Below are 15,366 nucleotides of genomic sequence, written 5' to 3' on the forward strand. Positions count from 1 at the left end.
TGCTACAATCAAACATAAAAAACCTCTATATGTGTGTTACATCGATTTTTCCGCTGCATTTGACAGCGTTGACAGAGGAAAACTGTGGGCAAAACTTTCAAGGTGGGGAGTTGACCCCAAATTGCTGAAACTTTTGATGTTACTACATTCAGATACCTGGATCCAAGTAAAACTGGGGGCCGGCAACTGTCTGTCAAAAGAAATACCAACTACAAAAGGGTTGAAACAGGGGTGCGTCCTCGCACCGACCCTGTTCAACCTTTTTATGTCCGACCTCTCCAAAGATCTGGATAACTGCAACCACCATGCCCCAAAGTTAGGGGGTTTTACGCTGTCCAACCTACTATACGCAGACGATCTGTTATTAATCAGCCAAACACCAGTAGGCCTGCAACACCTCATTAACACCACGAGCAAATTTGCCGAAAAGAATGGGCTAAGCGTAAACACAGAAAAATCAAAGGTGATGGTTCTAAATCAAAAATCAAAAAGGCATGCTTTCCAATGGTCTCTCCAAGACAAAAAAATGGAAATAGTCCAAGAATACAAGTATCTGGGCATAATTTTTGACTCAAATGTCTCCTTCAAGCAACAACAAACATCAATAAGGAACAGAGGGATCTCATTGGCCATTGCATTAAAAAACATCAAAAATAAAATAGCGGGCCCAAATGTAATCCCCTTGCTAGACATATTTTGTGCGAAATTGCTGCCGTCAATTACATATGGCAGTGAATGTATGAGAGGGAAGGATGAGACCATCTTAGACAACATGGTCAGCAAAACATTGCGAATATTATTCGCGCTTCCTCCATACACTTCCCCAGCACAGCTAAGGCTCGAGTTTGGCCTACACAAGCAGCAAATCGCACGCAAAGGTGCATATGTAAAATGCTGGCACAAAGTAAAGAATACGGATACAGACTCTCTGAATGCCCATCTTTGGAAAGAATTGGAAACAAACAAGGACTCCCTTGCAATGGTCTACCTCCAAGCAGCCATAAATTCCCTTGTGCTAAGAGAACTTTGGGACTCGAGTTGTACACACAATTGCTTCAAGCGTCTTGTCAATAAATCTGTGAAAACAATTTCCTTGGAAGAGGACAAAACAGCACTAACCAAGAGGTCTCATGGGTGGTTCGTGATTCAAGGCAACATCAGCGCCTCACCACAGCCATACCTTAGTACCGGCTTTTCAAGGAGGGCAAAGGAAGACTTTTTGCGGTTAAGGATGGGGGTAATACCATCTCAACCACATCTTCCCCCCTGGATGCGCCTGGACTGCAATCCCAAATGCAGGCTTTGCGAAAATGCAAAGGACGACGTTATACACCTGCTGTGTAGCTGCAAAGCTCTAGATAGCATCCGAAAGAGCTTACTAACACAGCTTTGGAATCAGAGACGTGTGCGAACTCGTAGACAAGCTCTGTTGATGAGCTTTAAGGGAGAAGACATCCAACTAGCATGCAGGCTAGTGTGCTTTATGAAATTAGTCAACACGGCCCTAAACCCAGCGGTTAGCAATTAAATGTGACTTATTGCGAATGGCTTCCGCCTCTTCAAGACTATTTTCCTTTGAGAACCAAAGGCACAATTGATCGTGAAAAACCTTCTTCTCTAATGCATAGTACTGTACCACCCGCATGGTTCTTCTTTCACTTTTTTAACTTTTCTAAATGTTTTTTTAAAATTGCTTTTTTAAAGGCTTTATTCATGTACTTTTCTCCTTCTTGTTTTTATTGCCTAATTGCAAAGATTTAAATTAATCATGCAATAAAGATTATTATTATTATTATTATGCACTCGAGCTAAGTCAGGTTAGATGTTGGTTGCAGCAGTTGTTGGGCCAGCTAAAGAGGTACTGGGTCCAGCAGTGTTCACATCAGTTGAATCTTTTTGCTGTTGACGACGCAGTTGTTCCCCTGCGAGACGTCGAGGGTGCATTGTCTGCAAATGCTTGAGCATAGAAGACGTCTCGCAAGAATATTTTTTATCAGACCATCGTGACAATATTTTTTCACAAATGGTCATATCACCTTCCTGGAATTCACTCTTTTTTTCACCAGGTGGTATAGTGAAAAAAGCTAACGCGATACTTTCATACCGCACTTTGATGGGTTACTCCAAATCTTCTTCTTCTTCTGATGAAAGCTGATGTGTTGGATTTCCAGCTGCCATTTTTTCATAGTACAAAAAACACCAAAAAGATCAAAGAAGAGATCCAAAAGACAAAAGGTGTGTCTTCTGAGATGGTCTTGAAAGAATGAAAAAAATGGGTGGGGTCCTTCAAGTTCTAGAATCAAAAACCTCTAAACCAATAAAAGTCTTTCTTTTGAAGTCACAAGGGATTCGCGCAGCCGACTCGCAACCTGTGCGCACCCAACGCAATTTCTGAAAAATATATTTAACAATAATATATTGCTATTCTAGTTTCAAATAGGCAGGCTCCGTGAGGTCCGGGGATGCCAGGAGACTTTTTCCCGGCTGTACTCTCTGATCGATTGGGCACTCTCGGTCCGTTTAGGGATGGACTGCTTGGCCAACCTCGGCTGTTGTTTCAAGCAAGGAGCTTCCACCCCGCATGGACCGTCCGACTCGAGGGCCTGCCGCCTGGCGGGAGGCCCCTTTGAACCCAGCAGAGCGAAGGCCGAGCGGCCCCGGCAGCTCGTGGCCCCCAGTGATCCGACCCGAGCAGGTGGGGTCGGTTGGCGCTAGGCCCTCGGATGCTGCTGCCCAGCAGGTCCGTCGGGCCCCGCGCGCCACACCGTCACCCCTCCCTGCCCAGCACGTTTCCACAGCAGCTCGGAACGACCGTTCCGAGGGGTGCCGCCACCACCAGGCTCCGGCACCCCTGCGTCTCGCTCAGGCTGCGCCTCGGCCCGCCTCTCCCTCCCGGGGGAGACGGCTGGGCCTGCCGGTGCCCATGCGACCGCACCCTCTCCGCACCCCTCCGGCGAGTCCCTCCCGCCCGCCCGGACAGGCTCCCGAGAGAAACTGAGGGGCGCGCAAAGGTGGCCGGTCGGGGAGATGGGCAACGCGGCTCCCCACCCCGTCGTCAGGTGCGGCTACCTGGTTGATCCTGCCACTAGCATATGCTTGTCTCAAAGATTAAGCCATGCACGTGTAAGTACACACGGCCGGTACAGTGAAACTGCGAATGGCTCATTAAATCAGTTATGGTTCCTTTGATCGCTCCATCTGTTACTTGGATAACTGTGGTAATTCTAGAGCTAATACATGCCGACGAGCGCTGACCTCCCGTGATGCGTGCATTTATCAGACCAAGACCAATCCGGGCTCGCCCGGCCGCTTTGGTGACTCTAGATAACCTCGGGCCGATCGCACGTCCCCGTGACGGCGACGATACATTTGGATGTCTGCCCTATCAACTTTCAATGGTACTTTCTGTGCCTACCACGGGTAACGGGGAATCAGGGTTTTATTCCGGAGAGGGAGCCTGAGAAACGGCTACCACATCCAAGGAAGGCAGCAGGCGCGCAAATTACCCACTCCCGACTCGGGGAGGTAGTGACGAAAAATAACAAGACAGGACTCTTTCGAGGCCCTGTAATTGGAATGAGTACACTTTAAATCCTTTAACGAGGATCCATTGGAGGGCAAAGCTAAAACTTAAAGGAATTGATGGAAGGGCACCACCAGGAGTGGAGCCTGTGGCTTAATTTGACTCAACACGGGAAACCTCACCCGGCCCGGACACGGAAAGGATTGACAGATTGATAGCTCTTTCTCGATTCTGTGGGTGGTGGTGCATGGCCGTTCTTAGTTGGTGGAGCGATTTGTCTGGTTAATTCCGATAACGAACGAGACTCCTCCATGCTAACTAGTTACGCGATCCCCAGCGGTCGGCGTCCAACTTCTTAGAGGGACAAGTGGCGTTCAGCCACACGAGATCGAGCAATAACAGGTCTGTGATGCCCTTAGATGTCCGAGGCTGCACGCGCGCTACACTGAACAGATCAGCGTGTGTCTACCCTTCGCCGACAGGTGCGGGTAACCCGCTGAACCCCGTTCGTGATAGGGATTGGGGATTGCAATTATTTCCCATGAACGAGGAATTCCCAGTAAGTGCGGGTCATAAGCTCGCGTTGATTAAGTCCCTGCCCTTTGTACACACCGCCCGTCGCTACGCGGATGGTTTAGTGAGGTCCTCGGATCGGCCCCGCCGGGGTCGGCAACGGCCCTGGCAGAGCGCCGAGAAGACAATCAAACTTGACTATCTAGAGGAAGTAAAAGTCGTAACAAGGTTTCCGTAGGTGAACCTGCGGAAGGATCATTAACGGTGGAGCGGCCCGAGTGACCGACGGTGCCAGCCCGAAGCCCTCGGCCGCCTCCTGCAAGCAAGCACCCTAGGCACAGGGCCTGGCCCAGCCCCGGCGTGCCCCGGCCTGGGGTGCGGTCCGCTGCCACATCGGGGCGCTGGGGTTTTAGGACCAGGACTTTGGCGGGCCTCTTCCCCCCCGGGGCAAGGAGGGCCCGACCGACACACGCACGAGGGATTGGGGCGCGGGGGGCGTCCCCCGTCCCTGTCCCTCTGCGAGGCGGAACCCAAGTTTACCCGGCACGGACACCGAACTGGCAGTGCATCCCCGGGCTGGTACCGTAACCCTCCCCGCGAAAGGTCCTGGCGCCGGCTCGGCCCTCCCGTGCCCGAGTCCCCGGTCCTGACCGGGAGTCCGGGCGGCCGAGGAGGCGCCCTTCCAGCGCGGCAGGGTGGCCCGGAAGAGAAGGGGTCGAGGGCCTGCGAGGGGACCCCCGCTCCCCTCGGTGGGAGGCGTGCTGGATAAGGGGGGAACTGCCTGGCTCTTCCCTTCTGGCGCCTCCGACCCGGGCAAAGGGTGGGGTGGGATCGATCGCCAGCCCGCGGGCACGGCTCGGGGCCGCCCAGCGGCGGACGGCCGACGTGCAGGTGGAGCAACCCTCCCTCGTTGCCAGGTACCCGGTTCGACCCGGTCCCATGCGGCCGGGCCGAGGGGTTGGAAAAGACTCGTGCGGTCCCTCCCGGTTACCCTGGGAGGGACCGGCGGCCATGGGGCAGCCTGCTCCCGTCGCACCGGGAGCCCCCTTCCTCTCCCGCCCGCCGGGCGGGGTGTGGAGTGTAGGAGAGTAGGGTCTGCAATCCTATGATCACCCAGATTTTTGCTTTTTGCTTCACTGGTTTACGACTTTCCCTGGCTGTGGGCCTGCTAATCAGACCCACAGCCTAGCTGTTCTCTCTATTCCAAATTGTACCCAGGTACTGAATTGGCACTGGGCCCTCTCCAAGTCCCTGTACCCAGGGCAGAGGTGCACCCAGAAGTCTCCCAGGGGCTGCAGCATGTATTATGCCACCCCTGGGCTGACTAACTAAACTGACACAACTAGCTGCTTGACAGCTGGGGCAAGGTGGTGTAATCACCCTTTGCTTTAGATATAGTATACCTATATCTAAACCTAAAATGGGCACACAGATCTCCTATCAGTCACTCCTATGGCAGGCCTTAACAATCCTGGAGGCAGAGTGCTTGGAATCGTGTGAGATAGTGCTCTGGTATGAGCTGAGCCTGTCTGCGGCTTTCGGGATCTATCCCTTAGCCGTTTCCATAATAGCGTCAGACCATATACTCTTAAGTGCCTTATAATCTTCGCGGTTATGGTAACTTTGGTCTGACAATATCTAAACATGTCGTGTAAGGTGTCATACGCTTTGGAATACTACCCCCTCGCCAGTTCTGGCGACGGGGGTAGCATTCCACCCCTCTAGAGGGAGAAGACATGTTGGTAGCCTGTAACCCCGGTTAAAGTTGAACATAGCCTCAGCTCCACAAAATGGATGCTGCTACCGAGACACAAGTCTGACCTCCTGCTGCTGGGAGTCCTTCCAGCGAGGAGTGCTTGGACAAAGGGTTTCCTGTCAGGGGCGGTGCCAGCACCATCCCAGACAGGGTTTTGTGTATCCCAGGTAGGCAGGGCTATAGAGGAAGGTGACTGCAAGTGGCACCCCGGTGCTCACTGTGCATATGTCGGCTCAAACCAGTTCCTGGGGCACACCAGCCCCTGAGCTGGGGAGAGACCGGACAAAGGAGAGGGGTGTAACCACCCCCCTCCTAGTCCCACCCATAGGGCAGGACTTAGTCGCGTGCCAGCCCCTTTTCTCAGGATAAAGGTAGGAGCAGGCCCCCTTCCAAATCAGATCATCTTTGAATCCTGAAACTACTTTCTACGAAAGGAACTCAAGACTTCTTCCTAAGATTTCTCCCTTGTGACTAAGGAGTAGTCACCCTGCACCCGCAGGCACCAACCAAGCATCGCGGTTTGCTGTAAGTCTCTCCTCCGGATCAAGACTGCCCAGCTCGACGAGAACCAGCTTCCCTGGCACCTCTGACCTCTACCTGCATCATCAGCCCAGCTGAGATTCGTGGGTGTGACGAGACCTCGAGGGACCGGCCATCTTCAAGACTGCACGACGCTTGCCCAGCACGACCACCGAGGGATCCTTGAGTGAGTGCTTTGGGGTTTGAGAAGCCCCGACCCTGAGCAGCTCCAGCACCGAAGTCCAGCCCCCCAGCATCCACGAGATCTGCGTGGGGCCCTTCTGCTCTTTGCTGCTCACCGCGTTGTCCAGGACACTTGCCCGTTGGCTAGTGGCCCTTCTGATGACGAACTACGATGACAACACCGCTGGTCTGGTTGCTCCAGACTGGCCCTGGCTCCCCTCCAACAGAGGAGCACCCCGGACCCTCCTGGTCCACTCCAGACGCCATTTTGAGTCCACCGCGTGGGCTTGCATTTGCCAAGAGTTGTTGCCCCAATCCTGGGTCCAGCGACGTCGACAGCAGATAATACCGTGGGACAGCTCGCACCTCCATCCTGGTCGCCGACAACGCCTCCTGGTCCGAGAGACTGCAGAGCCCAGCGTCGCCCACTCACCTGGTCGAGGTGACTTCGCCCGGTGCCATCCTGGTGCCCACCTAATCACTGGCTAGTGATTCAGGACTTGGTCCCCTCTGCTTACAGGTCTCCATCTTCATCGATCCAGGCTTGGATCACATCGAACATCTTCACTGGTCGCCTGCCAGCAACTTCTTCTTTCAGGCTCCATAGACTGCAACGAGGATTCCCGACGTCTTTTCAGACCTATGCAGCCACAGCCCCTGGGCTAGGTAACCTAAGCATTTCGGTGCTCCAGCATAGCTTAGCTATCTAAGTGTCCAGATCCTTTTTCGTTTCAGCTCTACCTAGTCGGATTCGTCCGATAACACTAACTTTGCATTTACTAGCCTCCATAGACTTTGTTCCGCATCCCGTGTGAGAGTGCACACTCTGCACCCGATCTCCCTAGGCCTCCTGCTTGTAATCTAAAGGTTCAGTAGTCTAGTCCTAGCGATTCCAAAGCCTCTGAGAATAGTTACTTACCTGCTAGTAATTCGCATTCCACTTTTGTAGTATATGGTTTTTCGTGCCCCTCGGGCATTTGTGTAAATTGTGCGACTTTAAGTATTTCTTTAAGAGTTTTGTATTGTGCTTAGCTCCCTGACTCATAAAGAGTTCAGGCTAGTACTGTTATAAATAAATATACTTTTATTTTCATAACAACTTGTGTGGTGTCCTTTCACTTGGTGTTCAAGGGGTAAATGTGATGGTAAAACAGCTGGCTTAACACGCCCTCTAGAGTTTAGCCTAAAGACTGCTCTTGTCCATGCTACTAGGATATCTGGTCTATCAGGTTGACTTACAACCAATCATCAATAAGGGTCGTTTGGACTGATACATAGTGATCACTAGAATAGTGAGCACTGCATATCAGGCCAACTTCTCACATTGGTGAGCAGCGGTTGGGATTTGAGCTTGCTGTTGTTTTACCACACGTATCCTAAGAATATCATTTGAAAGATCACATAAGTACCAAGGTACATATAACTTAGCTTAGAATACTCTGAGTTCTACTGAACCAGCTGTTGTAGTTCAATAGGGCTTAGCACACCCTAAACTACAACTCTAGCAAGGGATCAGTAGGTAAACCCATAGTGTAGGTAGGTGCATCACTTACACCACACTAGAAGCATGTCTACCCATGGAGAGTCTTCAGAGACTCCCCTAGTGGCTAGTGGCCATCCACAGGTCATCTCAAGATATGCAGCTCTCAGTTTCCAGGAGTTGAGACAATTGTGTACCTCCAGGAAATTGAAACAGGGATCTAACCCTACCACTCCCTTTCTGTTAGGTCTCTTAGAGACATATGATGCTAGGAAAGCTTCTCATACAGATGGGAGTATGCCAGCCTTAGAGGGTACCCTTGGTGATCCAGACCTCCTTGACACTGAAAATGCAGTTGAGGAGGAGGAAGAAGAGGAACTCTCTGGGGATGAGGCAGACAACAGGCCTGAGCTAGTCAGCAGACTTACTAGGGCCAACTTAGACCTACTTAGGGAAGGATCTGGGGGACCCCCAGTACTGACCCTAATGAGGCCTAACCTTGGAGTTAGAAGAGATAGATCTCCTTCTAGGGACTCCAATAGATCTCTGCACTCTAATGCCTCTTCTCAGAGGAGAAGGATTTCTCCCCAGAGGAGATTGACTTCCCCTCAGAGAAGAGAGCATGAAGCAAGGATGAAACAGGCTAATCTAAGGATTGAAAGGGAAGAACTTGCCCTGGCCAAAGAGAAGCTTGCCTTTGCTAGAGAGCAGCAAATGAGTGGGGTAGTCCCCACTGGTGGCAGCAATACCCCTAGAGATAAAGAAAGGAGTTTAGACACTAAACACCTGAGTAAGATAGTGCCCCCCTTTAAACAAGGGGATGACATCCACAAATGGATGCCTGCTTTGGAGAGGGCCTGCACTGTCCAGTGCATCCCCCAAAGTCAGTGGGCAGCTATACTGTGGCTCTCCTTTGAAGGCAAAGGTAGAGATAAGCTCCTCACTACTAGAGTTGAGGATGCTAACAATTACCAAGTCCTGAAGAATACACTGGTTGATGGGTTTGGCCTAACCACTGAGCAGTACAGGTTGCTGTTCAGGGATACCCAGAAAATTCAGTCTCAGGATTGGTCTGACTTTGTGGATTGTGCCACTAAGGCTTTGGAAGGCTGGTTGCTGGGCAGTAAGGTTACTGATTATACAGGGTTGTACAATCTGATCATGAGAGAGCAGATTTTAAATAACTGTCAGAACCAGTTGTTGCATCAGCACCTTGCTGACTCAGATCTGACCTCTCCCCAAGAATTGGGAAAGAAGGCAGACAGATGGGTCAGAACAAGGGTCAAGCAGAACCAGACTCAGAACCAGGGTGGTCAGAAGAAAGCAGACCAAAAGGGTAGTAACAAGAATGCACAAAATGACCAGAAGTCTTCAACAGGTCCCCAACAAACCAAAGAGGGTGGGGGTCAGGCTTCACAGCAGAAAAAGAAGACTCAAGAAGGCCAGTCAAAAAGGTGGTGCCAATACTGTAAAAGTAAGTCTCACTGGTTTAGTGAGTGCACCAAGAGAGGAGGGCAAACTCCTACCACTACAGCCCCTAAGGCAACTGCACCCCCTAGTACAGTCAGTAGTGGTAGTGCACCTCCCAAGGGAATAGTTGGGTTAACCTTGGGAACTGAGGGGTCTGACAACTTAGTTGGCACACTCACTCAGGCTGTCCTTGTCTGTACAGGGGATGTGGATATATCCCCTGATGCAAGTCCCAATACTTTGGGCAAATACAGGCAGACACCTTTAACTAATGGAAAAATGGCTCAGGCCTACAGGGAAACTTGTGCCAGTGTCACAATGGTGACACCTAACTTTGTGTTCCCTGACAGATCATGCCAGGTGCAGACTACCTGGTGACCAATGCCAGCAACGTCACTACCAATCATAGTATGGCAGTTGTTGATTTCTCCTGGGGAGGGGTAAGTGGCACAAAGAAGGTTGTGGTTAGTTCAGACCTCCCAGTAGAATGTCTGTTGGGAAATGATTTGGAGACATCCCTATGGTCAGAAGTGGAGCAGAGGACTCACATGGAAATGTTAGGCTTGCCAGCCCATGTCCTTGCTGTGACTAGGTCACAGGCCAAAAGATGCCCCACTGAACAGGTGCTGGATCCTGGAACAATGGACCAGACACCTTCCAAGAAGAGGAGCAGTAGGGATAAGGCATTGCCTTCCCCCTTGCCCCAGGTTGTGGATCAAGTCTCTGAGGAGGCTGATCTCAAAGAACTGAGGGAAACTGAGCCTAAAGAGCTTGAACCTGATCAGGTTGAGTTTCTGGGCTCAGGGGGACCCTCCAGGGAAGACCTGGGAAAGGCACAGTTGGACAGCCCCTCACTTGAACCCCTCAGACAGCAGGCTGCTACTGAGGCTGCAGGGAATGCCACAGGTACCCACAAGGTATACTGGGATGATGGACTCCTGTACTCTGAGTCAAGAGACCCCAAGCCTGGTGCAACCAGGAGGCTGGTCATCCCCTTGTCTCGGAGAGGTTTCCTTCTTACCTTGGCCCATGAAATTCCCCTTGCAGGTCACTTAGGCCAGAACAAGACGTGGGACAGGCTTGTCACACACTTTCACTGGCCCCACATGAATGAAGATACCAAGGAGTTTTGTCGCTCCTGTGTCACTTGCCAAGCCAGTGGTAAGTCAAGTGGCATCACAAAGGCCCCCCTCATACCACTACCTGTGGTGGGGATACCCTTTGAGAGAGTGGGGATTGACATTGTTGGTCCAATGGAACCCCAGACAGCATCAGGGCACAAGTTTATACTGGTGGTAGTGGATCATGCCACCAGGTATCCTGAAGCTATACCCCTTAGGACCACTACAGCACCTGTTGTGGCAAGAGCCCTAATTGGAGTGTTCTCCAGAGTGGGGTTCCCTAAGGAGGTCGTCTCTGACAGAGGTGCAAACTTCATGTCAGGATATCTGACTGCAATGTGGAAGGAATGTGGTGTCAACTACAAGTTCACCACACCCTATCACCCACAGTGCAATGGGCTTGTTGAGAGATTCAACAGGACCCTCAAAGGGATGATTCATGGACTACCTGAACCTCTCAGGAGGAGATGGGATGTCCTGATACCCTGCCTCTTGTTTGCTTACAGAGAGGTCCCACAGAAGGGGGTTGGCTACAGCCCTTTTGAACTTCGGTTTGGGCATCCTGTAAGAGGACCCCTTTGTTTGGTAAAGGAAGGATGGGAGAGACCTCTCAAAAAGCCTGGAACAAACATTGTGGACTATCTACTTGGTCTCCGCTCCAGGATGGCTGAGTGCATGGAAAAGGCATCTAAAAACCTTGAGGCAAGCCAAGAACTCCAAAAAGCTTGGCATGACCAAAAGGCTGTCCTGACTCTGTACAAGCCTGGACAGAAGGTGTGGGTGCTGGAGCCAGTGGCCCCAGCAGCACTCAAAGACAAATGGTCTGGGCCCCACACAATCATTGAGCAAAAGGGAGAGGTCACCTACCTGGTGGACCTTGGAACTCCCAGGAGCCCCCTCAGGGTGCTCCATGTAAACAGGCTCAAGGCATATGTCGACAGGAAGGACATGGGCTTGCTCATGGCCACAGATGAGGGACAGGAGGAAGAGAGTGACCCTCTCCCAGACCTGCTCACTCAGAATCCTGATGATGGATCAGTAGATTGTGTTGTCTTTTGTGGCAGCCTCTCTGAGCATCAGCAACAGGATTGTAGACAGGTTCTGCAATCCTTTAGACATATGTTCTCTCTGACACCCAGTCAAACTAATTGGTGTACCCATGAGGTTGACACTGGAGACAGTCTGCCTGTCAAGAGTAAAATCTAAAGACAGCCTGATCATGTCAGAGACTGCATCAAAACAGAAGTGCAGAAAATGTTGGAGCTGGGAGTCATTGAGCGCTCAGATAGCCCTTGGGCTAGTCCAGTAGTTCTAGTGCCAAAGCCTCATACCCAGGGTGGTAAGAAAGAAATGAGGTTTTGCGTAGACTACAGAGGCCTCAATGCAGTCACTAAGACTGATGCCCACCCAATACCAAGAGCAGATGAACTTATAGATAGATTGGCTTCTGCCAACTACTTAAGTACATTTGACCTGACAGCTGGGTATTGGCAAATCAGGTTAGCTGAGGAAGCCAAACCCAAGACAGCATTTTCTACCCCTGGTGGGCATTATCAGTTTGTGGTAATGCCCTTTGGTTTGAAAAATGCACCTGCCACCTTCCAAAGGCTGGTGAATCAAGTTCTCACTGGGTTGGATGACTTCTGTGCAGCATATCTTGATGATATAGCTGTCTTTAGCTCCACCTGGGAGGATCACCTGGTCCACCTGAGGAAAGTGTTAGAGGCACTGCAAAAGGCAGGTCTCACTATCAAGGCCACTAAGTGCCAGATAGGGCAGGCACAGGTTGTATACCTGGGCCACCTTGTAGGTGGAGGCCAGGTTCAGCCATTGGAGAGCAAGATACAGGCCATCAAGGACTGGGCTCCTCCAACCACCCAAACTCAGGTTCGAGCTTTCTTGGGCCTGACTGGTTACTATAGAAAATTTGTCAAGAATTATGGGTCCATTGTGACTCCACTTAATGACCTGACAAGTAAAAAGATGCCAAAGAAAGTTCAGTGGACAGCAAGCTGTCAGAAAGCATTTGATGACCTAAAGCAGGCCATGTGCACAGCACCTATCCTAAAGAGTCCAGACTACTCCAAGACCTTCATTGTCCAAACAGATGCTTCTGAGTTGGGTGTGGGAGCTGTTCTGTCTCAGCTGAATTTTGATGGTAACGACCAGCCCATTGCTTTTATTAGCAGGAGGCTGACCCCCAGAGAGAAAAATTTGTCAGCTATTGAGAGGTAGGCCTTTGCTGTGGTGTGGGCCCTGAAAAAGTTGAGGTCATACTTGTTTGGCACTCACTTTAAGATTCAGACCGACCATAAGCCCCTCTTATGGCTAAATCAGATGAAGGGTGAAAACCCCAAACTACTTAGGTGGTCCATTTCCCTACAGGGGATGGATTTTACAGTGGAGCATAGACCTGGTACGGATCATGGCAATGCTGATGGGCTCTCCAGGTATTTCCACTTAGAGCAAGAAGACTCACCTGGTCAAGGTTAGCTTATTGTCCCAAAGTTTTGGGGGGGTCATGTAGGAGAGTAGGGTCTGCAATCCTATGATCACCCAGATATTTGCTTTTTGCTTCACTGGTTTACAACTTTCCCTGGCTGTGGGCCTGCTAATCAGACCCACAGCCTAGCTGTTCTCTCTATTCCAAATTGTACCCAGGTACTGAATTGGCACTGGGCCCTCTCCAAATCCCTGTACCCAGGGTAGAGGTGCACCCAGAAGTCTCCCAGGGGCTGCAGCATGTATTATGCCACCCCTGGGCTGACTAACTAAACTGACACAACTAGCTGCTTGACAGCTGGGGCAAGGTGGTGTAATCACCCTTTGCTTTAGATATAGTATACCTATATCTAAACCTAAAATGGGCACACAGATCTCCTATCAGTCACTCCTATGGCAGGCCTTAACAATCCTGGAGGCAGAGTGCTTGGAATCGTGTGAGATAGTGCTCTGGCATGAGCTGAGCCTTTCTGCTGCTTTCGGGATCTATCCCTTAGCCGTTTCCATGATAGCATCAGACCATATACTCTTAAGTGCCTTATAGTCCTCGCGGTTATGGTAACTTTGGTCTGACAATATCTAAACATGTCGTGTAAGGTGTCATACGCTTTGGAATACTACCCCCTCGCCAGTTCTGGCGACGGGGGTAGCATTCCACCCCTCTAGAGGGAGAAGACATGTTGGTAGCCTGTAACCCCGGTTAAAGTTGAACATAGCCTCAGCTCCACAAAATGGATGCTGCCACCGAGACACAAGTCTGACCTCCTGCTGCTGGGAGTCCTTCCAGCGAGGAGTGCTTGGACAAAGGGTTTCCTGTCAGGGGCGGTGCCAGCACCATCCCAGACAGGGTTTTGTGTATCCCAGGTAGGCAGGGCTACAGAGGAAGGTGACTGCAAGTGGCACCCCGGTGCTCACTGTGCATATGCCGGCTCAAACCAGTTCCTGGGGCACAAAAGCCTCTGAGCTGGGGAGAGACCGGACAAAGGAGAGGGGTGTAACCACCCCCCTCCTAGTCCCACCCATAGGGCAGGACTTAGTCGCATGCCAGCCCTTTTTCTCAGGATAAAGGTAGGAGCAGGCCCCCTTCCAAATCAGATCATCTTTGAATCCTGAAACTACTTTCTACGAAAGGAACTCAAGACTTCTTCCTAAGATTTCTCCCTTGTGACTAAGGAGTAGTCACCCTGCACCCGCAGGCACCAACCAAGCATCGCGGTTTGCTGTAAGTCTCTCCTCCGGATCAAGACTGCCCAGCTCGACGAGAACCGGCTTCCCTGGCACCTCTGACCTCTACCTGCATCATCAGCCCAGCTGAGATTCGTGGGTGTGACGAGACCTCGAGGGACCGGCCATCTTCAAGACTGCACGACGCTTGCCCAGCACGACCACCGAGGGATCCTTGAGTGAGTGCTTTGGGGTTTGAGAAGCCCCGACCCCGAGCAGCTCCAGCACCGAAGTCCAGCCCCCCAGCATCCACGAGATCTGCGTGGGGCCCTTCTGCTCTTTGCTGCTCACCGCGTTGTCCAGGACACTTGCCCGTTGGCTAGTGGCCCTTCTGACGACGAACTACGACGACAACACCGCTGGTCTGGTTGCTCCAGACTGGCCCTGGCTCCCCTCCAACAGAGGAGCACCCCGGACCCTCCTGGTCCACTCCAGACACCATTTTGAGTCCACCGCTTGGGCTTGCATTTGCCAAGAGTTGTTTCCCCAATCCTGGGTCCAGCGACGTCGACAGCAGATAACACCATGGGACAGCTCGCACCTCCATCCTGGTCGCCGACAACGCCTCCTGGTCCGAGAGACTGCAGAGCCCAGCGTCGCCCACTCACCTGGTCGAGGTGACTTCGCCCGGTGCCATCCTGGTGCCCACCTAATCACTGGCTAGTGATTCAGGACTTGGTCCCCTCTGCTTACAGGTCTCCATCTTCATCGATCCAGGCTTGGATCACATCGAACATCTTCACTGGTCGCCTGCCAGCAACTTCTTCTTTCAGGCTCCATAGACTGCAACGAGGATTCCCGACGTCTTTTCAGACCTATGCAGCCGCAGCCCCTGGGCTAGGTAACCTAAGCATTTCGGTGCTCGAGCATAGCTTAGCTATCTAAGTGTCCAGATCCTTTTTCGTTTCAGCTCTACCTAGTCGGATTCGTCCGATAACACTAACTTTGCATTTACTAGCCTCCATAGACTTTGTTCTGCATCCCGCGTAAGAGTGCACACCGATCTCCCTAGGCCTCCTGCTTGTAATCTAAAGGTTCAGTAGTCTAGTCCTAGCGATCCCAAAGCCTCTGAGAA

General features: G+C 51.5%; 1 pseudogene; it reads left to right on the forward strand.

The window, feature by feature from the left end:
• Window positions 1-3,066: 3,066 nt before the first annotated feature.
• Window positions 3,067-4,297, forward strand: LOC144781598 (18S ribosomal RNA; annotated as a pseudogene).
• Window positions 4,298-15,366: the final 11,069 nt, after the last annotated feature.

Source organism: Lissotriton helveticus, chromosome 1_1, assembly GCF_964261635.1.
Source record: "Lissotriton helveticus chromosome 1_1, aLisHel1.1, whole genome shotgun sequence".
NCBI classification, from domain to species: Eukaryota; Metazoa; Chordata; class Amphibia; order Caudata; family Salamandridae; genus Lissotriton; species Lissotriton helveticus.